Genomic DNA, 27,973 nt, shown 5'->3' on the forward strand with positions numbered 1-27,973 from the left:
TTCAACTATCATTTTTGAATACTTTATACTCTGGGGATGGGCAGATGGACAGAATGTAGCCCCTGTGTTCCAGGCACATTCTGTTTTGGGGCAAAACGGTTGATTATTTTCCCATATTGAACAACTGATTGTAATGTCATACACACAGAATCTTTGCTATTTATTTTTTTAACACGAACAAACATATTAAATTATTCCATGGTTCATTACCAGAGGTTTCCCTGCTGCCTTCAAAGAAGCAGAAAACACTATTCTTTCTTCAACATAGAGTTTTAGCTACAAGATAAGTTTGATACACAAGATAAGTTTGATACACTTGATAGTTGAGTATACATTTACATATACATACAAAGTTTTTAGAATAAATACTTTGTGTTTGCTGTTATTTATGTTAACACACTAATATATTGTTCTTCCAAGTCCAGCAAACAATCCACCTCATTTGTGATTCTTCCTCCTTAGGCCCTCTGGAATTTGTCACTTCCTTATTCCTGCAAATTTGAAATATGACACTTATTGCATAGTATTTTATTTATTTGTTTTTCTGTCTGACTTCTCAGACAGTTTGTTTGGGATCTCAGGATCCAAGAGAAAAAAGTGTTTGAAGAAGAAGGTAGTGAATTAAAGAGTCAAATATTGCTGAGAAATACAGTACAGTAAGAAAGGAGAAGGCACCTTGTCATGGCAAAATTGGGGAATCTGGTGACGTTGGCAAGAGGAGTTGTGAGTGTGAGAGTTCAGTGGAGTGTGAGAAACAGAAGCCTGAATGAAGGGAGTTAAAGAGAGAATTGGAGATAAGGAATCTGGAGTTTTCTTATTGAAGTGTTATGGATAATTCCAAAGGAGTTACAAAGATTCTGGGGCCTGAGGATTTGTGGTTGTTGCTAAGGTAGGACATTAGCTACAATGTTGTGCTGGTCAGAGTGATTTGGTAGAGATGAAAGCATGAACTTTACCTCCGGGAGAAGCCAGGGGATTACACTCATTGACAAAGGAAGATGAGCAAAGAATATAAATACAGATACAGAGAGTAGGTAGGTCTAGTGAAAGGATGATTAAGTAGTCTCTTCTCTCACTTCTATTTTACTAGAAAATAAGATATAGGGTCAATGTGTGTGATGGTTAACTTTGTGTGTCAAGTTGACTGGCCACAGATTAAATATTATTTCTGGGTGTGTCTGTAAGGGTGATTCTGGATGAGATTAACATTTAAATTGGTGGATCAGTAGACTGCCTTCCCCAACGTGGAGGTATCCAATCCATGGAGGGACTGAATAGAATAAAACGTAGAGGAAAGAGGAATTTGCCCTTTTTTGTTTCTTGCCTGCTTGGTTTGGGACATCTCATTTCATATTCCCTGGCCCGGTGACTGGGATTTAAACCATAGGCTCCTCTGATTCTCAGACCTTATGAATTAAATTGAATTACACAACCAGCTTTCTTAGGTCTCCACTTTACAGATGGCAGAAGTTATAGAGGAATAAGCCTCCAGAATTGTGTGAGCCAATTTGTCACAATAAATAAATACATTTTATTAAAAATCTGTCTATCTATTATCTATCTATCTATCATCTATCTATTTATATATCTATGTATCTCCTACTAGTTCTGTTTCTCTGGAAAATCTTGAATAATATAATATCTGAGAGTCAGAAAGGAGAAGGCACATTGGAAAGAAGAGACAAGCATATAAGAAATACAACTGTCTTTTGGAGAGGGGGATGGTGAATTGAGGATGGGATGTATTAGGGCTTCCAGACGTCAACTGAAAAAAAAAAGCACAATGTGAGAGATGTGAGTTAAGTTCTGCTTGGTGCATAATGAGGACTATAGCCTGGGAGACAGCCTTTCAGCTCTGAGGAACTGCTCCAAAGAGGCAGGGGACGAAGTCAGTATATATGTGATTTTGGTGAAGGAGGGTACAAACAATCAAGACACATTTTAGCAGAGGGTTGCTGCTAGTCATGAGGAGCAGATGTCTCCACTAATGATTTTAGTTTTTCTCTAGATATGAGAAGATTCAAGAAACTGGGTTCATAAAATCTTCTAAAAATATCTAGCTATCTGAAGGCCTCTTCTGTCAGTTTTTCCAAGAGCACAGAGTGTCTCATTCTTAATCCCTATCCTGAGCTCCTTTCGAGGTGTGTTGAAGTGACTGTAGCGGCTAGTGACTTACTCCTTGTAGAGGCAGATGGCAAGTGACAATTTTTAGTTGACACACACAAGGCTAAAAACTTTCTCATTGTCTGTGATCCTTGACTAAAAGTTTTGAGCTTTTTCTTCTATCACCTTTGGCTGTGGCTGTGCAGACTTAGGCTCATAGCAGGCTCATGATTGAGTTCAACCAGGGATTGGGGTTTCCTTTTAAGTAAATGATGGAAGAAGACAAGGACCTGAAAGTACATGATAGGACATGGAATATTCTTTCTTCTAGCTTTGATATTATCCAGTTTCAAGGCCTCAAATATCATCCATACATTAATATCTTCAAAATACTATCATCATCCCAACTCTGTCCCTAAATTCCATATGCACGTTCCCAACTTTGCACTTGGATGTCTAATATGTATCTCAAACTTACAAGGTCCTAAACCAAAGTGCATATAGTTTGCAAAACTTACTCCCTCTCACACTCTCCCTCATCTCAATAAATGACAGCTCTAATCTCCTACACAATATAAAATCTTGGAGCCACGATTAAGTGTTAGCTTGCTCTCACACCTCACATCCTCTCCATTTGCCAATGTTATTAGCTCTTCCCTCAGAATATATCAGAACCAGGCCACATCTCATTTCCTCTTCACAGCTACCACTTGGCCCAAGCCACCATCGTGCCTTGTCTGCATTTGTTCTTTCTGCTTCTAGCCTTACACATTGTACTCTAACACCAAGTCCATAGCAGACTGGTCCTTCTTTTGTTTGTGTTTCCTTTGTTTCTGTGAAAACAACACAAATCAGTTCCCATGATTACTCAGCTCAAAGCATGCTAATGGGTTTCTCATCTCACTTAGAAAAATAGTGAAGTCTTTAAAATAGACCAATAGGGGTGATCTTTGTAGCCCTTTCCTCTCTGACCTCATCTTCTACCACTCTCCTAGTGGCTCACACTCTACTGCAGTCACACTGGCCTGGTTGCTGTCCCTGGAATATAGCAGTTAGTCTTTGTTTTATTTTTCTTCAGTAACATTCCTCCATGACATTCTGTTTTCTTAGGTATCTGTGTGGCTGGCTCCCTGGCGAGGCTGATCTGACTCTGCTACTTAACATAACACCCTCTGCTGTTACCTTCTGTCACTTCCTAGCATTTCTCTGACTTATCTTACTTCTTTGTGTGTGATGCGCAAAATTCACATTTTGGCCAAATGTCCTTATGCTTAAGGCAATGATTAGCTAAAGCTGAGCATCACTATTATAGAAAAATAACTCTGAATTATATACAAATAATATTTACTTTTACATTTAAAAATTTTATTAATAAAAATATGGACATCAATTTTACAAATCTTGACCTTACAGAATTGAAACAGCAACTTCTCAGCATTGTTAGGTGCTAGATTGTTCTGGAGATACCATGTTGCATCTTTGTGAGACTGAGTAGATGTTTACTTTCAAAGACTAGGATTTTTTTCTTTTTTCTTTTCTTATAAATCACAATATCACACTGCCTCATTATATTCACTTATTCATTTTATTTCTCTTGGGGATTTATTTGTACAGGATTTTGGTGTCTCTCCCTCTTTTTTTTTAATCTTTATTGGAGTATAATTGCTTTACAATGGTGTGTTAGTTTCTGCTTTATAACAAAGTGAATCAGTTATACATATACATATGTCCCCATATCTCTTCCCTCTTGCATCTCCCTCCCTCCCACACTCCCTATCCCATCCCTCTAGGTGGTCACAAAGCACCAAGCTGATCTCCCTGTGCTATGCAGCTGCTTCCCACTAGCTATCTATTTTAGGTTTTGTAGTGTATATATGTCCATGCCACTCTCTCACTTTGTCCCACCTTCCCCTCCCCCCTCCCCGTACCCTCAAGTCCATTCTCTAGTAGGTCTGTGTCTTTATTCCCATCTTGCCCCTAGGTTCTTCATGACCATTTTTTTTTTTGATTCCATATATATGTGTTAGCATACGGTATTTGTTTTTCTCTTTCTGACTTACTTCACTCTGTATGACAGACTCTAGGTCCACCCACCTCACTACAAATAACTCAATTTCATTTCTTTTTATGGCTGAGTAATATTCCATTGTATATATATGCCACATCTTTACCCATTCGTCTGTTGATGGACACTTAGGTTGCTTCCATGTCCTGGCTATTGTAAGTAGAGCTGCAATGAACATTGTGGTACACGATTCTTTTTGAATTATGGTTTTCTCAGAGTATATGCCCAGTAGTGGATTGCTGGGTTGTATGGTAGTTCTATTTTTAGTTTTTAAGGAACTTCCATACTGTTCTCCAAAGTGGCTGTATCAATTTACATTCCTACCAACAGTGCAAGGGGGTTCCCTTTTCTCCACACCCTCTCCAGCATTTATCGTTTGTAGCTTTTTTGATGATGGCCATTCTGACTGGTGTGAGATGATATCTCATTGTAGTTTTGATTTGCATTTCTCTAATGATTAATGACGTTGAGCATTCTTTCATGTGTTTGTTGGCAATCTGTATATCTTCTTTGGAGAAATGTCTGTTTGGGTCTTCTGCCCATTTTTGGATTGGGTGGTTTGGTTTTTTGATATTGAGCTGCATGAGCTGCGTGTAAATTTTGGAGATTAATCCTTTGTCAGTTGCTTCATTTGCAAATATTTTCTCCTATTCTGAGGGTTGTCTTTTGGTCTTGTTTATGGTTTCCTTTGCTGTGCAAAAGCTTTTAAGTTTCATTAGGTCCCATTTGTTTATTTTTGTTTTTATTTCCATTTCTCTTGGAGGTGGGTCAAACAGGATATTTCTGTGATTTATGTCATAGAGTGTTCTGCCTATGTTTTCCTCTAAGAGTTTGATAGTATCTGGCCTTACATTTAAGTTTTTAATCCATTTTGAGTTTATTTTTGTCTATGGTGTTAAGGAGTGTTTTAATTTCATTCTTTTACTTGTAGCTGTCCAGTTTTCCCAGCACCACTTATTGAAGAGGCTGTCTTTTCTCCACTGTATATTCTTGCCTCCTTTATCAAAGATAAGGTGACCATATGTGCGTGGGTTTATCTCTGGGCTTTCTATCCTGTTCCATTGATCTATATTTCTGTTTTTGTGCCAATACCATACTGCCTTGATTACTGTAGCTTTGTAGTATAGTCCGAAGCCAGGGAGCCTGATTCCTCCAGCTCCCTGGAGGATTCCTCCAATGGAATTCCTCCATTTTTCTTTCTCAAGATTGCTTTGGCTATTAGGGGTCTTTTGTGTTTCCATATAAATTGTGAAATTTTTTGTTCTACCTCTGTGAAAAATGCCATTGGTAGTTTGATAGGGATTGCATTGAATGTGTAGATTGCTTTGGGTAGTATAGTCATTTTCACAATGTTGATTCTTCCAATCCAAGAACATAGTATATCTCTCCATCTATTTGTATTACCTTTAATTTCTTTCATCAGTCTTATACTTTTCTGCATACAGGTCTTTTGTCTCCTTAGGTAGGTTTGTTCCTAGATATTTTATTCTTTTTGTTGCAATGGTAAATGGGAGTTTGGAAATTTTCTTAATTTCACTTTCAGACTTTTCATCATTTATGTGTAGGAATGCAAGAGATTTCTGTGCCTTAATTTTGTACCCTGCTACTTTCCCAAATTCACTGATTAACTCTAGTAGTTTTCTGGTAGCATCTTTAGGATTCTCTATGTATAGTATCGTGTCAATCTGCAAACAGTGACAGCTTTACTTCTTTTTTTCCAATTTGGATTCCTTTTATTTCTTTTTCTTCTCTGATTGCTGTGGCTAAAACTTCCAAAACTATGTTGAATAATAGTGGTGAGAGTGAGCAACCTTGTCTTGTTCCTGATCTTAGTGGAAATGCTTTCAATTTTTCACCATTGAGGACGATGTTGGCTGTGGGTTTGTCATATATGGCCTTTATTATGTTGAGGAAGCTTCCCTCTATTCCTACTTTCTGGAGTGTTTTTATCATAAATGGGTGTTGAATTTTGTTGAAAGCTTTCTCTGCATCTTTTGAGATGATCATATGGTTTTTCTCCTTCAATTTATTAATATGGTGTATCACATTGATTGATTTGCATATATTGAAGAATCCTTGCATTCCTGGGATAAACCCCATTTGATCATGGTGTATGATCCTTTCAATGTGCTGTTGGATTCTGTTTACTAGTATTTGGTTGAGGAATTTGCATCTATGTTCATCAGTGATATTGGCCTGTAGTTTTGTTTTTCAGTGACATCTTTGGTTTTGGTATCAGGGTGATGGTGCCCTCATTGAATTAATTTGGGAGTGTTCCTCCTTCTGCTATATTTTGGAAGAGTTTGAGAAGGATAGTTGTTAGCTCTTCTCTAAATGTTTGATACAATTCGCCTGTGAAGCCAACTGGTCCTGGGCTTTTGTTTGTTGGAAGATTTGAAATCACAGTTTCAGTCAGTGCTTGTGGTTGGTCTGTTCATATTTTCTATTTCCTCCTGGTTCACTGTTGGAAGGTTTTGCATTTCTAAGAATTTGTCCATTTCTTCCTAGGATTTTTTTTCTAACTCTGCTCATGTAATGTAATGGTGTCGATATTCTCAGCACGTTTTTAAAGTTCTCATTCCTCGACATGAGAAAATAGGTAAAGACATTTCATTTTTAGCTCCTAGATCAGATGAACTTGTCTATGTTGATGATGTAGTTTCATTGAGATAATTCCATAAATTACAACTTTTATACTGCTAGATAAAAGATGCTTACTGAATACTTTCAGAAGTAAATTTGAGATTGTTTGTCTCACTTACCATATTTTATTTCTGATATTTTTGTTCTACACAATACCTTAAGCGAAATGTTATTTTCCTTATACATCATAAGACAACATGGGTCTGGAAATACGGAAATGGAGTGAAAACGTGGTTTAAAGATAACTAAATTCTCTGTTGGCTTCTATTGGTGTCTCAGCTTTCATTGCATGGATACTAATTTTAGCACCTGCTCTGGTAGAGAATGCTATAGAAATTATTAAGTGAGGAATACATACACTATCAAGGTTTATTAAGTTTATTTGTACTTTCCAGCAAATAAACTGTTTTATCAGGAGTCTATCCCCTTCAGTATTATATGTGAAGTACAGCACAAGACATTCTTTTGCTCTGTAATCTTTTTCTAAACTTATAATTTATGGATTCTGTTCTGTTAGAACTTATTATAAGACCATAGCAAGACCGTGACAAAATGTGTTGTGTGTTAGGATTTTGTCTTTGGCTGAAAAAGAATGTGGTCAACTGTTTCTCTGATAATGTCCAGCAGTTCATTTATATTACACAGGGCTAGAATCAATTTGTGGACACTCAACCAAAGGATGTTATTTCCTCTTCTGTAAATCTTTTTTCTCTCAGAATGATCATGTTGTTATCTGTGTGGAACTCAGCAATCTATTGGCCAGCTGACGAAACAAGATGCACTGTTGAATTTCATCACGAATCCATATGCTGTCAAACATTTTTTGAAAAATCATCTGCTGTTTCTGCATCTCCAAACACCTGTTTGGCCAGACTGAGAGGAATTTCCACAGACTTTTGTGTGTATAGAAAAGTATAACGAAGAAAGAAAAAATGATTTTGACAACTTGTTCTCCAAAAGGAATTTTGAACCTAAGATTAATAAGTTTTGTAAATCTCCAAAATTCTTTCCTTTTCAGGGGCTAAAAAATTTGCTAGTTTGTGTTAACCAAATGCATAAGAATTTTGTTTAATATTTTAGCATCCATAATGTCAAAACAGTAAAAGAATTCCTTCCAAAAGCATTTTTGGAATGTCTCATTTTCTTATTTGATTAGTGAGAACAAAATGTGCTTTTCATACCTTATTTTTCTCTTATTCTTATACTCTGTATAATGTGTAAAAAAAGGATTTGTCATGCATGTTGCTATATGTGACTTTGGTGTCTATTCTACACAAATTTTGAGCTTGTAGATTGATCGTCTGCTTTTAGATGCTCTTTCCAAATGATGAAGAATATCCCAATAAATGTGTTCTTGAAAGACTAATGGCAAAAATGGGATTAAATAATTAAAAACTAAATACCGTTTTCAAAGGTTAATATTTAATTTTAGGAAAACTCTTAATATTAGAGTTCTTCCTTTTATTATTTAATCTTAATATACTGTTGACTCAAACTGGATATAATATTATTTTTAAAGTTTTTTAACTAACACAGTCTTCCAATTTTGTAATAACTACAAATATATGTACCTATTTATTTTAGTTAGAAGTTCTTAAAATTTGCTTTTGTTAATAAAAATAATAGCTATTCCAACCATATTTAAATGTTACAATATGTTTTACTTCAATAAGAGACAAATATATATCAAATGTCTGAGAATTGCAATAAATATATGAAGTGAATTTTACCTCAAATATAGAATGCAAACCTATATTTAAAGTTAAATATTAAGATATTGGCAGCATATTTGAATTAGGGTCTCTGTTCACTGTTGTGCACACTGGATATGATGGTAACCTATGTAATTATGTAATAATTATCCATGTGAATTTCAGGGACACCAGAATTTATACTGAAGGAGTTATTCAGTCACTTGGTTTTTAAAGCCTCAAAGCTCAAGATGAAATGTCAGATTTGGCTCATATGCTAGAGCTAGGGATGATATTTGGTGCATCTTTACTTAAAACCATTAAGATATAATAGATAATATATAAAGGTATATCTTTATATGTTATGAAGTTACAAAAGATATTTTTACTGTTTACTTCTATATTTTTGCCTGCTGAAAGTAAGCAAGCTTCATATGAGCAGATTTTTTTTTCTGTTTTGTTTACATCTTCATCCCTAATGTGCAGAACAACACCTGATATATTGGTCTTTCTCAAAAAATATTTGTTGAACAAAGCAATGATGAATGGATTGTTTATAATAATCAACCACCATTAGGCCTAAGGAGGAATGTGTAGACACAAGAAGTCTAAAGAGAAGAATGTGCAAAAATGGTGGGATCAAAATACTAGAAATCTTTATGAAGTTCAAATATTTTTGGAGAAGGGTTAATAGAGGTAGAACGTTAGAAGAATAGGAGGTGATGGTGTTAAAAGTAGTGCAGTTAATTGTAATGACAAAGTATGGGGTGTGACATAAGAGTGGGTGTTTGAGGCAGTTAAGTAAGGGGCAAAGATAATTAGAAATGAAGAGGTTCAGAAGCTGAGAAGCCAGGATCCTAGGTGAATGCGGTGACCTCTGGGGATATACTAGGCTCTCAATTTTGTCTCAATAGCTTTTTGAGATTTACTGGGGAAGAACTTAAGTCTGATGTCACTCACTGTGCACTGCTTCAACTCCAGACTCTTCCAGACTTCTGCTTCTTCTGTACCTAGAAATACCTTCCCCGTGTTTTGAGTCTAGCTAAAAATAAATTTATGATAAAGTGACATAGACGAGTATTAGTTAGAATAAAGATTTATCTGCTCTAAAGATACTCAGATAAAGTGCTTAAACAAGATAGAAATTTCTTTCTTTCTCATGAGACTGTTCAGGGTTAGGTAATCCAGGACTGGTAGAATGCCTCTATTCCTTGAGGTCTTCTAGGAAGCAAAACTATCTTGGTCTCATTGATCCTGGATCATCTCATTCAAAATGGTATGTCACCATATTTGATAGATCCACCCAATATCCAGATGAAGAAAGGGGGTCCATGATTGCATACCTTCCAGTGCCACCTAGAAGTATAATACTATACTCCTGTTCATGCCTTATTGGCCTGAAATGCCATTACTACCTGTAAGGGGGAATAGGGCTGTGAGCTATAGCTTGATAGCTACGTTCCTAGCTAAAATTTGGGGATTCTATTTCTCAAATAAGGGGAGATGGATCTTAAGCACTTTTAGTGTTGAGTTTCTTGATGGCCATGGGGATGATGAGGCCCCCAAAGTAATAGAATCCCACTGATGATGTTTAACTATTAGGGGGCCAGAGAGCCACCATTATTGTAACAAATGGCAAGGTTGAGGGTCAGCTAGTGGGACTGAGCTTTTGAGATGGTTAATAGGACCTTGTCTTTCTAGGAGACAAATTGATAGGCAGTCAAGCAAGATATCATAAATGAGGTCTTTTGTAGAAATCTAGAAATTCTTCAGAGGTTCTCTTTTATGTCTAAAACTGCTTTGTGTGGAAACTGTATGAGCAGAAAGGGTCTAAAACTGAGCTGTAAAAAGGGGAAGCTGGAGATGGTGACAACTGGATTGGAAATGGCATTTAGCTTTGTCTAGGACATCTATGAAATGAGCACAAGTGGCATGGTGACTTGGAGAAAGAATATGACAATGATAATTCTTAGAATTTTAAGACAATTAGAGAACGATAGCTCAAGTTTGTTATCAGGAAACTAAGATGGAATGGGCTTACGAGATGTTGATATGATCTGTAACATAATATTAGGATAGTTCTATTATTGATTAATGAAACAGAGGGCTTTAGAGTACTCCTGTAATCAAATGCTGGTATTAATTATAAAACATATTTTGGATGTAAAAAATAATTGATGTAGTGGATTAATAGAAAGCACACACTGCCAAATAATTTATACATTCAAATAGAAGTGGAGATTATCTCAAACTAATCACTGTTAATTTTCTGTGTATTGCTCTGTTAATATCATGACTTCAGACTTACCTTCATTCTACCATGAGTATAGCAGGGTACTGATTTAACCTTTTTGAAATATTCAAAGATTTTGCAATAGCTTTCAAAAAATGGAAAAAGTTAAAATGAAGATGAAATAGATTCTAGACCATTTAGATAAGGCAGCTGTCATTATGATTGAAGCCAAGTACGAAAAATATACTTCTCTATTAAATTTAGCTCTGAACTTACTGTTCATAGTGATAGAATAGAAACTATCTCACATAATTCTCATTGATTATAAATTGGAAATATACAAAGTTTCCATAGATTTTTCTTGCTTTCTCACAATCCTTCTTTGAGTTATTTCATAAACTATAAAGAATAGCCCATTCCCTCTGCCATTTTGTGTTTCTCCTTAAAGCTTTGTATTAAAATCTATTTTATTCTGATGATCTTCCCGGTATTTGTGTAAAATAATATCACAAAGTGAGTCTAAGTGAGAGGATGGGAGAGTCCTTCCAAAGGTGACATTCCAAATAGTCCACATCCATAAACCTCAGACATCCTTTATGTTTATGTTGTTTTAAAAGGCAGGAATAAATATCCTGCCTTTGAACACTAGTGCTGATGGTTTTATCTTTACAAATTTTGGTATATTATTTGACTTCTTTGAGGTACAATTTCCACATTTGAAAGGTGAAGCTAATGATATATACCTTGACATTTTTGTTCTAAGGATTATAACATAGCAAGCTACTTAAAAAATACTTGGTGAATCAACGAATTCTTGAAAAACATACATAAAAATTTTAGCACACAGACTATTTTCAATAACTATTATTTCCTGCTAAGACAAATTTTAAATGCTTAGAAAACAATATAGACCTGTTGCACTAATAGAAGTTGTATTTTGTTGAATAACAAGTCTTATAATAATTTCATTTAGTTTTCTGTGCTTAAAGATATCTTACCATTGGAACTGTATACTTACAAAGAGGCCAGCCTGTGATCCTGAGCCACAGACACTGCAATGCTGAGCAATCAAATAGCTTCCTTAGTTTGCTTTGCCATCGTCTCTAACTGGTTAAGTGATATCAAAAGACCTTCCTTCTACAGTCTATTCTGTAAAAAGAGTATGGAATATCAGAGAGAGCCTGTGTAAGAACATTCATAAGCCACCCATAAATGCAGTTCTTCAAACTTTGTTTTCTGCACTGTTTTGTATCCTCCGAATACTATCGTGTTTTTTGAAACTTTTTTTCTCTTAGAGGATAATTTCTCTATGTTCAAGGAATGACATTCTGAGTCTAGCACCACACACCTCTGTATATAATATAATGCTCACTAAAATTTATTGCTCTCCATTATGCTTGTGTTTGCAGGTAGCTATGCTTCCAAGACTTCTTTCAGGTTGTTCAACAGAAGACTCCTTGAGGAATCAAATATTTCATGTCAGTTTCTACTGAAGCTATGGTTTAAATGAAATACCAAAACATAAACTATAGCTTCATTCAGGGATTCACTTGTTCCCAGAGCCTTTACATTGGCCATTATCAAGGTCACTAAGGCTGGATGAACTTTATCTTGTTGCATCTGAGCCTTGCATGCCTCACAGTAACCTTGAAGTATCACTGAGGAAAATTTGAGTGTCTCTAAACCCAGGATTTGATCAGATTTATTCCTAAATGCAGGGATATATTTTTTAAACTTTTATTTTATGTCTACTTATACCTAAAATCTTTTTTGAAAAAAACTGAAAAAACTATAAATCTTTATTTGTTGTCATGCTATCTCAAATGCCTGACATTGCTCCCTATTTCATTAATTGCTTTAAAACTAAAGTTCAGAGTACTGAAGTTGTGTATATAACTTTATTAACCCTAGTTTTGCTTTTGTCTTGTTTCCTCTCATGGGATAACCTCAAACCTTGATTAGTTATTTAAAAATCAATATCTTATAAAGGGAAAATTACTTTTATATCTTACTTTACAGTGTTTTGCTATACACAGCATTATTGGTTTAAATGAAGAAATGTTAACTGTTTAAGTCAAAAACAAACCTTATGCATGGCTTATATACAGCAGACTCAGCAGGCATGGGCTACTGCATGGCAAAAAAACCCCACAAAAAAACATTAATAAAGTAGTTTATCACCTACTTACTCTCCCAAATTCATTTAAAATTAGGATCAATTATGTTCATTGTCAGCTTATTGTGCTATTCGTTTGTTTTGTGCTTTTTTTTTGTTTCTTTTTTTTTTTTAATAACATGACTTTAAGAGGTTGGTATTCAGAAACTTTAACACTTCCAATTGGAGGTTAGTTATTCCACAATTAAAACAGTGGCCAGCCATCCACTTATACAGATTATATGGATTTATTTTATTTACACCTTCAGTCTTCTAAAAGGAGCTGAAGTCAGGGACTTAAAATTCTCCTTTTCCTTTCTAGCACTTCTTACCTGAGCAATGTAGATTTGCTAGTTTTCTTGTTCTCTATGCACATTATGTCTCCAGGCCTAGCCTTCAAGTGAAGTATAGCTGGAATGCTTAGGGTCACCATACAGGATTTTGTTCAAGGTGAAAATGCCCTTCTGGTGTTATACTCTTTTTGGAAGAAAGTGGAGCCAACTCACAGTTAGGGTTCTTTTCTATGTCATATGTTCACTGATTAAGAAGATGCTGAGCTTGAGGAGGGCCCACTCATTCCTAAGGGTACCGACAATGTGGGCACTGGGATGGTGTTAAAACATATAATTCCAAAACTTTTGGAAAAGCAGGCAGGATAGAACACAATGAAGCTAAGCAATGAAAGTAATATTGAGAATGCAAAAATAAGCCAAATAAAGTAACCTCTATAAAGCAGAAAGCAACCAAAGAAATATCCTGTTTTCCACAAACTGAACATATTTTAAAGCTTTAAGGTACATGTACTGCTTCCAGACTTAAGGCAAGGAACTGCTGATGATTGTTTCTGTGAAATAATTCATAATTATTCTGTTAAATGGTATAATTACATGTGAGCAGTGTTAGTTATTTTTTTTAACTTAGTGTGGGGTGCAGTTTCAAGCACTATTGAAAAGCGCTTTGGGTTTATAGAGTCAGGTGTAGATTTTTTTTTTTTTTTTTTGCTGTATGTGGGCCTCTCACTGTTGTGGCCTCTCCCATGGTGGAGCACAGGCTCCGGACGTGCAGGCTCAGTGGCCATGGCTCACGGGCCCAGCCGCTCTGCAGCATGTGGGATCTTCCCGGACCGGGGCACGAACCCGCGTCGCCTGCATCGGCAGGCGGACTCTCAACTACTGCGCCACCAGGGAAGCCCTCAGGTGTAGATTTAAAACTCAGCCTTACTCTTTTTTTAACATCTTTATTGTATATGGATATATGTATATGTATAACTGATTCACTTTCCTGTACAGCAGAAAGTAACACAACTTTGTAAAGCAACTATACTCCAATAAAAAATAATAATAATAAATAAATAATAAAATAAGAAGTTAGAGACCTACTGAAAAGAGAAGGATCGTTTTACAAAAGTTAACTGATTAGGAGGCAAACACTGTAATACACTTTATAAGACTTGAAGCTTGCTTGTGGAAGTGGACATTGAAAATGTTGCAGGTTACGAGTTATTGTAAGGTGGTGAAAGGATAGTTATCTGGAATTGGAGGGAAAATTATTGCTCTAAATGGTGTGACTCAAAACAAAGGTATTAACCTGAAGTATCTGGTAAATTTTTGAGGTATGTGTGGATTTCTTGTATTTCCATGTGGCTCATTTCAGCTGGGGCCAGTTGCTTTTGTTCACCTAGTGTTTCTGGCAGAAGAAATCATGCATAAACAAATGAGAACTTTGCATTTAAACTCAAATTGTTTCCTAATATGTAAATCACATTGAAACAAATTCATGTTTTCAAAATAAGTGTTATAGCATAACTGACTCTACATTATTATAAGATAAAAAACTATGTTAATGTTGTTAGGAACCATGATTTCATCATAAAAGAATAAAATAAACATAAAGAAGTTAATAACCTTGCAATGGTAAATACAAAAAGTAAATATTGGTGTTAATTTGTCCTTATTTCCTTTTTGAAAAAATACAAATTTCTTATTTTGTCCACTTAAAACTCCTAGAAGAAATGACAACTCAGTGGCAATGATCACCCTAGTGCTCATATGTTGGTCTCTGAGCATAGTTCCCCAATACAAGAATCCATGGATCTTTAGAGAAAGGACTCATTACTGTCTGGGAAAGAGAATGGTAAAGATAAGACTGGAATATCTTTTTTTTTTTTTCCAAAAGTCTAATGGCATCCTGTCTAAAGGACACAGAGGCTAGCTTGAAGGGACTTCCATCTGGCCAAAGATGGTACAGTTAGAGCGTTGAAATAAAATTATGACTGCAACTGATTAAAACAGATCATTAAATATATAAAATCCATAAGCTCATTGTGAAATTGAAGAAGAGAGAGAAAAAATAAAACTTAAATTCACCAGTCATTATTGGATGTCAATAAGACACCAACTCATTAATCTGAAATTTGATAATCAAAGAGAAAGAATTAAGCAATTATTTTGCCTTTTAGGGTAATACACATACCCATAGTGTGGAGAGAGAGAGAATCTATGATACAAAAGAAATTTCAGCTAAGAGATGTAGAAGGAATGATAGAATTAGCAAAACTACAATGAAATATCTGATTTAAGAAATGGTTATTAGTAGATGATTAAAAGATTAGGTGAAAATTTCAAGGGGACCTCACAGTAAAGGGATCAGGCTGTGACCACTTGAACTTTGTTACCCAGTTTTAGAATTATTATAAGCTGAACAAACAACATAATTTGCCTCACAATGTAATGAAATAGTATGTACACAGCAGCATGAATAGTTCTTGCATAAATAACTTTAATTTATCAAATGTTCAGATCTATCTCTCAGTCTGCAAGAAACAGAGGAGATAGAAAACATTAAATACTATCATGTGAAAGCAATCAGTCAAATCTAGAATATGACATGGTTTACAGAATACCGACTTAGTTCCTTTAACAGGACAATTGCATGGAAAAGGAAGGGCTGCCCTGGATTAAGTAGATTTAAAAGAGTTTAAAGAGCCAACACAACAAATTTAATGTTTGTTCCTTATTTGTTGTTCCTTAGTCAAAGAAAACCACTGTGAAAAATAATTTTAGACAATTGGGGAAATTTGAATTAAAAACTGTGCTTTGAATGATATTAGGAAATCATTTTTAATTATTTCAGGTATTGATAATGGCTTTGAAGTTGTGAAAGGAAATTTCTTTTGTTTTAAGGCACATAATGAAGTATTTGTGTAAATTTGGTTATCTTGTGTCTGAAAAATATGCCAAAAAAATCCACTCTCCCCCCGCAAAAATTCAACCTGGTGATGATGAATGAACAGTAAGACAAAATGTCAACAGTTGTGATGCTAAGTGACAGGTTCACGTAAGTTTGTCTTATACTCTCAGCTTTTTGAAAGTGAGGAAAATTTCAAAATAAAAGGTTTAAAAATAGCAATTAAAATAACATAATGTCATTTGGATACTAGATCTAGTCAATGGCAAAAAGATGTCATTCAAATTCTTTCAATGCCACGCCATTGAAATCATCCTTATTCGGTACCTTCATAATAAAAATCAAAAGACATTTTAACCAGTGTTTCTTTTCACCTGAGGCTACAATCCATTAACAGGTTTAGTGGGTCTGACCAGCATTCTTGAAAAGGAAATAGAAAAGTAGCAAAACATAAAAAACCAACCAACCAACAACAGTCTTCCCCCACCCCCAACAAATTATTAAAATGAAAAGAAAAAGAAAGGAAAAGAAAACATTCCAGTACATCATTGAAGATAATGAAAAATCATTACATGGAAAACTATGTTTCTATTAGGTTGTGATATATAATGTAAATGTTATGGTTAAAATAATCAAAGGCCATCACACTAAATATGCTTAAAAATGAATACCAAGCCTAATTGCAGCACAGCCAGTGACTCCTGCACATCTTGTTCTTCTTACAGGGCCTAGAGTACTTGACTCTTTCTTAGAAACCCATGACTCCATACCTATGACCCTGAACTGTGTCTCTGCCCTGCTCAAAACTCCTTTCCCTGACCAGCCCACATAAAACAACATTCTCCCCAGCCCAACCTGCTGATACTCCTTATTGCACTAAACCCCCTTTAGTACTTTTTATCCTTTTTAAAGTGTGAAATATAACACATTTAATGAATCATGGGTAAAACATAATGCATGATACAGTAAATAATTATAAAGCAAAGCATATGGAACCACCCCAGGAAAATTTTCATATAACCCTTATTACCATCTGACTTCTGCATTTTTTTTTTTTTTTTGCTGTTGTTCTCTTTCCTCCCTCCTTACTGTGAAATCCATGAAAGCACTTCTACTGTTTCAGGCATTGCTATATGCCCAATACAGAGAATAGAATTAGGTGGGCACTCAATAATCTTTTTGTGTGGAATAAATCGGTAAATTTATTATTTTTCAAATGTATACTATTTTGTTAGGAATTAAAATAATACAGATATATCACAGTAGCTTTTGTCTAATGTTGCAATTTCCAGTGTGAGGTGTCTTTATTAGTCAGGTCTCAACCAAAGAAGCAGAATCAGGAGATTACTTAGAGAGATGGATAGATAGATGATAGATAGATAGATAGATAGATAGATAGACAGATAGATAGATAGACAGATAGATAGATAGATAAATAGAGAGGGAAGAAGAGAGAAATATATAGAGATTTATTATACCATAGTGGGGAAACTGGCTAAGCAAGTCCAAAATTCGTAGGGCAAGCAGAAGGGAAGATCATGGCCATGCTAGAACCTACAGGCATGAGCTGAAACTGTAGTCTGTCCACAGGCAGTCAGGTAAGGAAGATGCAGAGAGGGGAGATCAGTTATAAATTCGATAGCTCTTTGAAGTCTCATTCACCAGCAAAAGCCCAGTCCCTTTTAAGGACTTGCCTGATTAGGTCAGCACCCCACCACCCCCCCGCCACCCTGCCAAACATGATCATTTTAGCTTAAAGTCAACTGATTGGAGACATTAGCTACATCTACAAAATCCCTTCACAGCAGTCACTAGTGCTTGATTGAATAACTGGGAGAGGGTGTGCATAGGCTGCAAAATGCCCACTGGCTCTCCATTCCATCCTGGTGGTTTAGTTAACCTGGCCAAGTCAAGACATCACAAGCCCATCACAGGGTCTGAAAGCTTTAATAAATGAAAACATTAGTAATAACTATTTTACATCAATATGATAATGTCTCATTGAGGGTCTCCTGTTTATGAGAGCTGAGTTTACCCTGACAATATTTGCCCAGAGTACAGAAGAATCTCTCAGCCTGGCTTCCTATGAAGCAATTGCAAAGACGCATTGCTACTTTGGTCTAATCGTTAAAGAGTGGAAATGAATGAAGAGCAGATTCTCAGGTCTCAAGCTATATTACAGTGTTCAAAGAGAGACAACTGGCCATTCTAAAGAAGATTGATACTTTTCATTGGTAGCCTGAACACTTCAAAATCATTCATAGAATCAAATGTTTTCACAGTTTGGTGACAAAGTACCTTGAACTTGACATCGGTGGAACCCATTTAAAACAAATAGAGTTTAAGTCACATCTCATGAACATTTTATTCTTGGTCTTTCTTCTGATATTGCTATCACAGTGACAACTAATGTCAATTGAAATCTGACAGGACATTTAAACGCCAAGTGTATCCTTTTCAGGTTAAATTTCCATAATGTCTTGGTTGCTGAATTATGTAGTGTACTTGAACTAATTTTCTGAAAGCTAAGCAATGCTAACCTACCCAAGATAACTAGCAGGCAGTTGTTCAATTGAAGAGAAACCCAAAGATTGCATGTAATGATGGTTTCCTTTAAAATCTGATGGCTTAAGGAAGTTAGAACAGAATGAAATTACCTTCCTTGCTCAGTAACTTAGAGTATTCTCTTCCCTCAGTGACACAAATCAGGAGAAATTTGGTCATAAGAATCACCTAAGTGAGAGAAAAGTTGAAAATCAGCGAGTCCGTGTAAAACTAGTTGGATTTTGTGGCTACCCCTATAGGGTAGAAAGAAGCAAGGAAGACTCTGAAGTGTGGTTATTTAGAGTCTGACTTTCAGAGGATTTCTTTTATTACTGAACTCCTATTCACCCAACTTTCAGCTGAAAATGTCATTATTTTCAAAGGAGAAGATAGTATTGCATGCTTATTCTTTATCAGCAGAGATCTGGAGGGCTACTATGCACTCTATTACATAGCCAGGGATCCATGCCTAGAAGGCACTTAGAATGCTTAGAGTTAATTGATTACAAGCTTTCAAGCACATATATTTTCTTTGCAGAAAGGTGATTTTTTTTTTTTTGCACTGCTTGGGAAATATAAGCTAGGTTTTCAGGTTCAGAATGCAAAATTTAAAGCTAAGTTAGTAGTTTTTTATTTTTATTTTTGAATGAGAATAGAGTAAAACATGTCAAGAGTATTGGAAATGATTGATCTTGAAATCTGAATAATGTGAGATCAAGAATAGATATATTCTTTTCTTTTTAACATGGGTTTAATTATAAGTAACTTTATAATTTTATTTGTACAAAAAGATGTATGAAACAGCCATTGGCTTAACTTAAATATCCACTCTTTTAAAAAGTCCTATTTACTTGAGAAATAGCAGTGGTATATAAACATAAAAGTAGTGAAAGAATATAATGCACTGATATTAAAAATACTGGGACTTCTCTGGTGGCTCAGTGGTTAAGAATCCACCTGCCAATGCAGGGGATACGGGTTTGATCTCTAGTCCGGGAAGATCCCACATGCCGTGGAGCCACAAAGCCCGTGCGCCACAGCTACTGAGCCTGCGCTCTAGAAGCCTATGAGCCACAACTACTGAAGCCCGTGCACCTAGAGCCCATGCTCCGCAACAAGAGAAGCCACCACAATGAGAAGCCTACGCACCTCAACAAAGAGTAGGCCCCATTCGCCACAACTACAGAAAGCCTGCACGCAGTAACCAAGACCCAATTCAGTCAAATAAATAAATAATGCTATAATTGAAAAAAAAAAAAAAACTGAAAATAACCACTCTGACTCATAACATACTGCCTTTCCCCATCAGCAGCTCTTTTTTTGTTTTAAATTTTTTTTATTTATTTATTTTGGCTGTGTTGGGTCTTCGTTTCTGTGCGTGGGCTTTCTCTAGTTGCGGCGAGCAGGAGCCACTCTTCATCGCGGTGTGCAGGCCTCTCACTGTCGCGGCTTCTCTTGTTGTGGAGCACAAGCTCCAGACGCGCAGGCTCAGTAGTTGTGGCTCACGGGCCTAGTTGCTCCGCCGCATGTGGGATCTCCCCAGACCAGGGCTCGAACCCGTGTCCCCTGCATTGGCAGGCAGATTCTCAACCACTGCGCCGCCAGGGAAGCCCCCAGCAGCTCTTTAATATTTTAAATTTATGCTTATAAAAATGAAAGGTAATATTGAAAACTGTGATTATCACTAAGTTTTTGGATTCTTTTTAATTAAAGCAGTTTTACAATTTTCCTTGAGGGAAAAAAAAATAGCAGAGGTGCAGAAAATAACAAAATCTGTGTAATAGCTTCCTAATAACTGAATTATTCTTAAGTATCTTCCATGAATATCTTTTCATCTCCCCCTCCCCCCTACCTTTTTTTCTGGAAAAGTAGGCCTGTGGGATCTAGGAAATCACTAAGACAATCAATGATTGATAACAATGAAGTAGACTCTCAGTTATCTCCTAGACCAATCATTTTCTTCCTTGCTAGTTTATCTCTTTCGTATTTGAGTAGTTCAAGAGTGGATTAAGATTTTGTACTTCATAAAGGTCTCTGATTGCCTTTTAAAATTCTTTTTGCTTACAACTTTAGAGCATTGAGTCATTTTTTTTTTTTTTTTTTTTTGAAGCAAGCATTGGGCTAGTAATGTAAAGAGAGCCATTTTATGGCATTTTATTTTGTCCCTTTGGAGAGTTCCTGCAAATGAAAACAACTCCAGTAAGTCACCGTAACAAAATCAAGAGTTTGTTTACCAAGGAAAAGTCCAGCAGTTTGGTGGAAGAGTCTTCACAGGGTGGCAGTGATTACGCTGTGAATTTTCCACAGTCCAATGTCTGGTACTCCCACACTGCAGTCTTGAAAACTTGAGTTGTCAGTTCCCCAATGGTGGATTTATCTGTAGGTACAGATTCAAATTAATTATGTCCAAGGACTGATACACAATGACAGAATCCTGTGAAACTCTATACTGAACATATTTTCTTCCTGAAGGTAGGCCCACAGGGGAAACCAGGTTATAAAAAGAAGTTTGCTGTTGAATATGGACTCCAGATTAAGCATATATTGTGACTGAAGTTTCTTCATCACGTAAAGATTACCAGAACATTCAGAGTCAGTTGACCACAACTGCTTACATCCATGGTCACACTGGGAATTTCCTTGCCCAGGGAGAGGGAGAGTCAAGTTCCAGCGTCCTTTTGTAGTTGGATGGGCACTGCCAAACTTGCTCTGTGACATTGCTTTTTCTAGGGATCAGCAATGATCAGTAGCCATCCTCATTGACAACTGCCTTTAAATGTCTGTGTATTTAGTCAGATTATTATAAGGCATGGCTGGCTTAGAAGCCATACCATCTCTTGAAGATAACTTGCCTCTCTGCTCTGCTCCACTTGTGTATGACTTTTAAATTTCACAACAAAAATTTTGCAACAAAAAAGACAAGTTTCCCACAAATGTGGGAGGCCCACCTTTCTCATGGTATACTTGATTTCCTCACTAGTTTTCCACTTTGAATTACTGAGATATAGTGATAGAGATTGGAGGCTTTTGGATTTGTGCTTTCCTTCATTCATGAGTTTAGTTATTACATCAATTATTTCCATGCTTTTTTCTCTCTTGGTAGTCAACCGTTTAGGTGAGTGCCTTGAAGTTCCTACAATTTTTTGCTGATTACTTGTGTCTCAGAAACTTGTATAAAGAGCTTCGAAAAAATATAGAAAATATCAGGAAGATCTGCTGCCTTAGAACTCCCAACGTTAATGTAAAGACATTTCTGATGATATTTCTAACCCCTCACTAAGAAAATGAATTTGTTAACTATTTCCTCTTTTTTAAACATATTAAAACATATTACATTTCATCATTATGCAAGTAAATCATTTAAAATTATCATGTTATTCTTTTTATATAAAAATATATCTTTTTATACATATTCTTTATATATTGAATGTAATTCTGAGCATGAAGTTGGGGAGATAATTTAAACAAAGTATCTTTATCTGAATTGTGGGATAACCTCTCATCTTTTGGTTAATGATTACTTCTAGGAAGACTCTCATAGCTATTTGAACAGCAATGAGAGTGATGTTTTTCACGGAAGACAGTTGGCCAGAGACATTATACATTGTGAGATATGGAAGTTATTTTCATTCATCTATTTACTCATTTATTGAATATATATTGAGTGACTCATCTGTACCAGGTACTATGCTAGATTCTAGAGCTACACTTCCTGATATGGGGGCTGCTAGCTAAATGTGACTATCCAGCACTTGAAATGTGGTAGTGTGATGAAGAAAATAAATTTTAAATTTTATTTAATTTTAATTAATAAAACCAAAAATACTTGAAGCAGTATCAAATTTTTAATTGATTGTATGTTGAAATCACAATGTTTTGGATATATTCATTTAAATATATTACTAAAATAATTTTATCTGACTTATTTTACATTTTTCATGTGGCTACAAGAATATCGAAAACCCGTGACTCATTATATTTCTATTGAATGGTGCTGTTCTGGAGCTTCTGTGGTGAATAAAATAGATATGATCCTCACTATCATGAAACTTTATGTTTTATTATAAACATTAAATATGGAAGATTCCTTTTGATTACTAAGTTTAGCAATGAAAATTGCACCAAAAATGAGTAGCTGATGAAATAAATTGAGTTAACAGTAAATACAGAATGTTTGAATGCTGTACTAAAAAAAAATCCTATAACAACCTAAGAGATCTTAAATGTGTAGATGAATGAGGTTTTACTATTTCATGTAGGTCTATTGTAACCCATTTTATGATGGCATATTAGCCAGATTTTTGATTCTGGACAGATAGTCCATTATAGAAACGTTCATTTACTTATTATAATAATTCTGTGAGGTATTAATTCTGTTTTACAAAAAGAAAAAAGGTAGCCTTTGAGTGATTTTTCAACTTTTAAAAACTTTTGCAAAAGTGATGACAAGATTAAGGATGCAAACTCATATTTCTCATTTCAAACTTCAAATCTCTCTTTTCTACCAAGGATCAGGTTCCTTGAAATTGAAGAAGAGGCCTTTGCAATGTTATTTTCAGAAAATAATACTCTGCTTGCAGCTCTGGCTCAGGGCATTCACACAGCAAAGGAAAAAATTTTGGCTTTTCCCAGAAAAAGAGTTCACCTTCCTCCTTTCTGGGATTGTTGGTTATCATAACAAGTTAGCCACAGTCAGTCCTCTCCTAATGGGAGTTTTCTCATTTTTCTTTCTTCTGCTCAAAAGCCCCTGCTACAAGCTGCATTAAGTACAGTACTAGGTACTCTTAGGTTTAGATACTAGAAGAAATAAATTAATGGAAGCATTTTTCCCAGTATGATCTGACATTGTCTTTAGGAAAAGCATGTAAACCAAGGAACTGAGTCATAATTTCCAGCACGCTGATAGTGTAGATGCAGACGGCCTCACGAAAGCAGACTCCTTCAATCCAGATCAGCAAAACAAAATTCAATAGCCTGCTACTAAAATAAGTGATGGGTGAAGGTGGTCAAAAGGCACAAACTTCCAGTCATAAGATAAATGTATCCTTAAAAAATAAATAAAAGCATAAACTAAGTGATTCTACTTAATTCTTAGATGAATGTCTTAAAAACATTTTCTAATCCTAATTTGAAATTTCTAATATCAATTCCTCAATTTAAAGCCTGTACTTGTATAAACTAAAATTAAATCCCTGAGAATTCAGAAAAAATATTTTAGGAAAGATCTTAATATAAACTTTAATATAAACTAAAAGCAAATCATCAGAATGATGTAAAATAATGCTCTGGGAAAGAAAATAATGTCATATATTTATTAGTCTAACAAACTCTTTAAAACAATAGTTAATTATTATGAAAATTCCCCATATTAGGCACCTTTATCTTTCATAGCTGTATTGTTATTTCTGTAGATTCAACAAGAAGCTATCCTCCTTTTCACCAGGACATACCTGAATAAATCAGCGTTGTAAACTAGACCTTGCCACAAATAGTATTTATTTATTTATTTATTTGTTATTTATTTATAACAAGTCCTTTACTAAGGAACAGGTACTATTCTTCCCATGTGGTCAAACAGAGCAAAACATCAAATTAATGATATAGAATTGGAAAAATCAGTTAACAAAGTTATATGTGAATTAGGGAAGACAAACACAATTATAGGTCACAATTATAGCTAAAAAGGTAGAAACAAAACCTCTTCCACCCTAAGATACACTAACAATAAATGGTGTCACCCTGCCTCATTTCCTCACCAAAGTAGAGGAACCAATGAACATTTCCTGTAATTGGCTAATCCCCTAACAAAATCATTATTCCTGATTTTGCTGTATTAATGTTGGATTTTATGGTGCAAATTTTGTAATCCCATTTTCTTTTTCAAATGCTTTTATTTCTGAGGCTTCTTTTTACAAAGAAAGAAAAAAGCAAGGCTTATCAAAGTCCATGAGTTGAGATAAATCATAAAAACAAATTTCTGTTCTACTTTGGGTTTGTGGATTAGTCTCACTGGAGGAAAAAGTGGATATTTTCACAACCATGTTAAAAGAAGATAGGCATTTAACATACGACAAAGATAAGGAAAAGGACCTTTTTTACCTTCCTAAAGAAAGGCTTTTCAATCCAACACTGGATTATCATCAGACAGGTAAATACAGTTGCATTTTTAAATTGCATCTATCTTTCATTAATGAAAAAACTACTTCTTTATATGTAAAACTGAATCACTTTATTGTACAACTGAAACTAACAGAACATTGTTAATCAACTATACTCCAATATCAAATAAAAATTTTAAAACTTAAGAAAATTTAAAAAAATTTAAAGAAAGCAAAACAAACAAACAAAAAAACCCCCTGCTTCTCATTGGTCTTAATATGGGGACACTATAGATAACCATCAGAAATCAGCCATGTGACATAACCGTGTCCAGCATCATCACTATCTCTGATCGTAGATCTTAATGTGTCTTTCTGATCTATTGCTGCACTCAAACCCTTTTATTAAACATAGTGAGTTGCAACTAATTCAATAAGTTAAAATCCTTTCCATGTAGTAGATATGAATGAAAGATACAATGTTTTTCAAGGTATTTTATGATTGTATATAGCAAATAGAGAAATATATCAAAGTTTGCCTGGTTTTCAGCTGGAAATTTTTTTTTTTTAGAATGCAACGTAAGGAATCTCAGATACCACTTTCATGTGGTTCCCCAAGGTGAAACATTTTTAGTGTTTTGCCCCTTTAGAGGTGTGATTGCAAGTTTCTTACCTAGTTAAGAACCTTTATTATTAACAGTAAAAGATGGTGATTGTTCTGCCCAATTGCAGATGCTTGTGGTGAGTGAGAAAAGATATGCCGAGGACATCAAATCTCTGTGTTGCTTTTTAACAGTGTAATTAGCAATGCAATGTAGTTTCTTTTCAATGATAGAGATGGTTTTCTTTTCATATCATCGTATTAATCAAATTTAAAAATACACATATGTGAATCAATAAAAGCTTCAAGTGAATGTCACATTTCTGAAAGGCTTCAGTGTAGATGGAGGGAGACGACATGGCAGTGGAACCAGAATGCCTAAGGGGTAGAACAAGAAGAAAACAAAAAGGAGCACTTTCTAGACATTTACATTTATAAACAACCATGACTCAGAAACCCAAATAAAAATAATGATTAATAAACTTTCCAATTTTAAAAATGCAAATTGTTCTCAAATTTTAGTGAAATATAAATATAGAAAATACTTTCATCCCCGTTCAATGTTACTACTGCCAAATATCCAATTAAGTATTCAAATTAACTTGAAAACTAATTAAGAAGAATAGTAATATTGCTTGTATATTTTCAGGAAATGTTCCAGATTTTCCTCTCCAGTCTGGGACTCCACCCTTTTTTACAGTCATTCATTCTTTTTCTCTTTCTCACAATCATTCCAAAATATTTTTGGGGTGGCTACTACCTGCTAGTCACTGTTTTGGGTGCTAAGGTAGAGTCAGGGATGGAAGAGAAGAGGTCAATATTCTCTTGGAGCTTGCCTTCCAGTGAAGGAATGAGAAAATAGCAAAGATGGCTTCAGTTATTGATAAATATTATACAAAATAACAAAGTACCAGAAACTGAGTGGCTTAAACAACAGAAACATACTGTCACAGTTCTGGAGGATAGAAGTCCCAAATCAAGGTATTGGCAGCTTTGCAGGGGACGTGGGTTCAATCCCTGGTCAGGGAACTAAGATCCCACATGCTGCGGGGCAACTAAGCCCGCACTGCAACTACTGAGAGTGCATGCTCTGGAGCCCGCATCGCAACTAGAGAGAATCCTGCGCACTGCAACTACTGAGCTCTCGCGCCTCAGTTAGAGCCCGCATGCTACAAGCTACAGACCCCACATGCCCTGGAGCCCATGCACCACAACTAGAGAAGAGAAAACCAGCACGCCACAAATAGAGAGAAGCCTGTGCACTGCAATGAAGAGTCCGTGTGCTGCAACGTAAAGATCCCGCATGCCTCAACAAAGATCCCGCGTGCCGCAACTAAGACCCAACGCAGCCAAAAATAAATAAAAATAAAATAAACAATAAATATATCTTTAAAAGAAAAAAAAAGGTGTTGTCAGCTTTGATTCCACCTCTTTTCCATGATTCTTCCCTAGCTTCTGATGGTTTGCTGGCAATCTTTGGTATCCCTTAGCTTGTAAAAGCATTGCCCCAATTTTGATCTTCACATGTTGTTCTCCCATTTGTGCAGTTTCTGCATCCAAATTTCCCCTTTTTCGACACAATTCATACTGGATTAGGACCCTCTTTAATTACCTCTTTTTAACTTGATTGCCACTGTAAATGTCTATCTCCAAATAAGAACACGGATCTTATTTGAAGGCCACAATTTAAGCCGTAACAATCATTCATTAGACATGTTGTAGACAACTTGGGCAGGATGGCATTGGTCGTGTCTTGAGAAATGACAAGGGGCAATAAGAGATGTGAAGGAGTCAGAGCTTTCCTTGAAGAGCAAATATCAAGTGCAAAGGCCCTCAGACCGGAACAGACTAGTAGAGTGTGAGAAGTGGGGTGCTCCGCCTGGAGTATCAGAGCAAAGGAGAGTAGTGTATAAAAAGATCAAAGAGTAGGCAGAGCCCAGATTATAGGCTTCTCTGGAGGCCATGGGGAAGAGTTTGGAGTTATCCTGATTTCAAGAGTCACAGCTAGACAGTTGTAAAGAGGGATCTGAAATATATTTTAAAAGACCACTCTGGATGACATTTTTCTTTCTGTGAAAGCCATCTAATCATTTCAACTCTTTGTGATTTCTCTTTTTCTCAACACCTAGATCAATAATTTCCTTTTCACTCCATGGGTGTGTTAGCAGAAGTAGAGGAATCAAACACTGTTGGGCGCGGTGTTTACTCAGCTGTCATCTTTATAAAAGATCCTTCTTTCAAAGCATGAGGCTAATTGATTGCTACACTTAGTATTATTTCTGTTGATATTCAGTCCTCCCTTGGTATCCACTGGGGATTGGTTCCAGGACCCCCACGAATACCAAAATTTGTGGACTCTCAGGTCCTTTATTTAAAAAGGCATAGAGGGTCAACCCTCCCTATCTCTGGGTTATGTATCCACAGTACAGCTTCAATCCACCACAGTACAGTTTCAATCTGTGATTTGTTGAATCTGCAGATGCAGACCCCATGGATATGGAGGGCCAGTTGTACATTCAAAAAGTTTAGAGGTTACAGTCTTCATGGCTTTTTTTTTTTTCAAACCCAGAAGCAAAAGCTCATCCTTCTAGGTCCAGGCTAAACCTTACCTCCTTTCAATGCTTCCCTCCACAGCTCCGTGTCAGCTCTATTGC

Source organism: Delphinapterus leucas, chromosome 5 (genome assembly GCF_059928025.1).
Source record: "Delphinapterus leucas isolate spDelLeu-1000000601 "Yukka" chromosome 5, BTC_Dleu_Yukka2, whole genome shotgun sequence".
Lineage (NCBI taxonomy): Eukaryota > Metazoa > Chordata > Mammalia > Artiodactyla > Monodontidae > Delphinapterus > Delphinapterus leucas.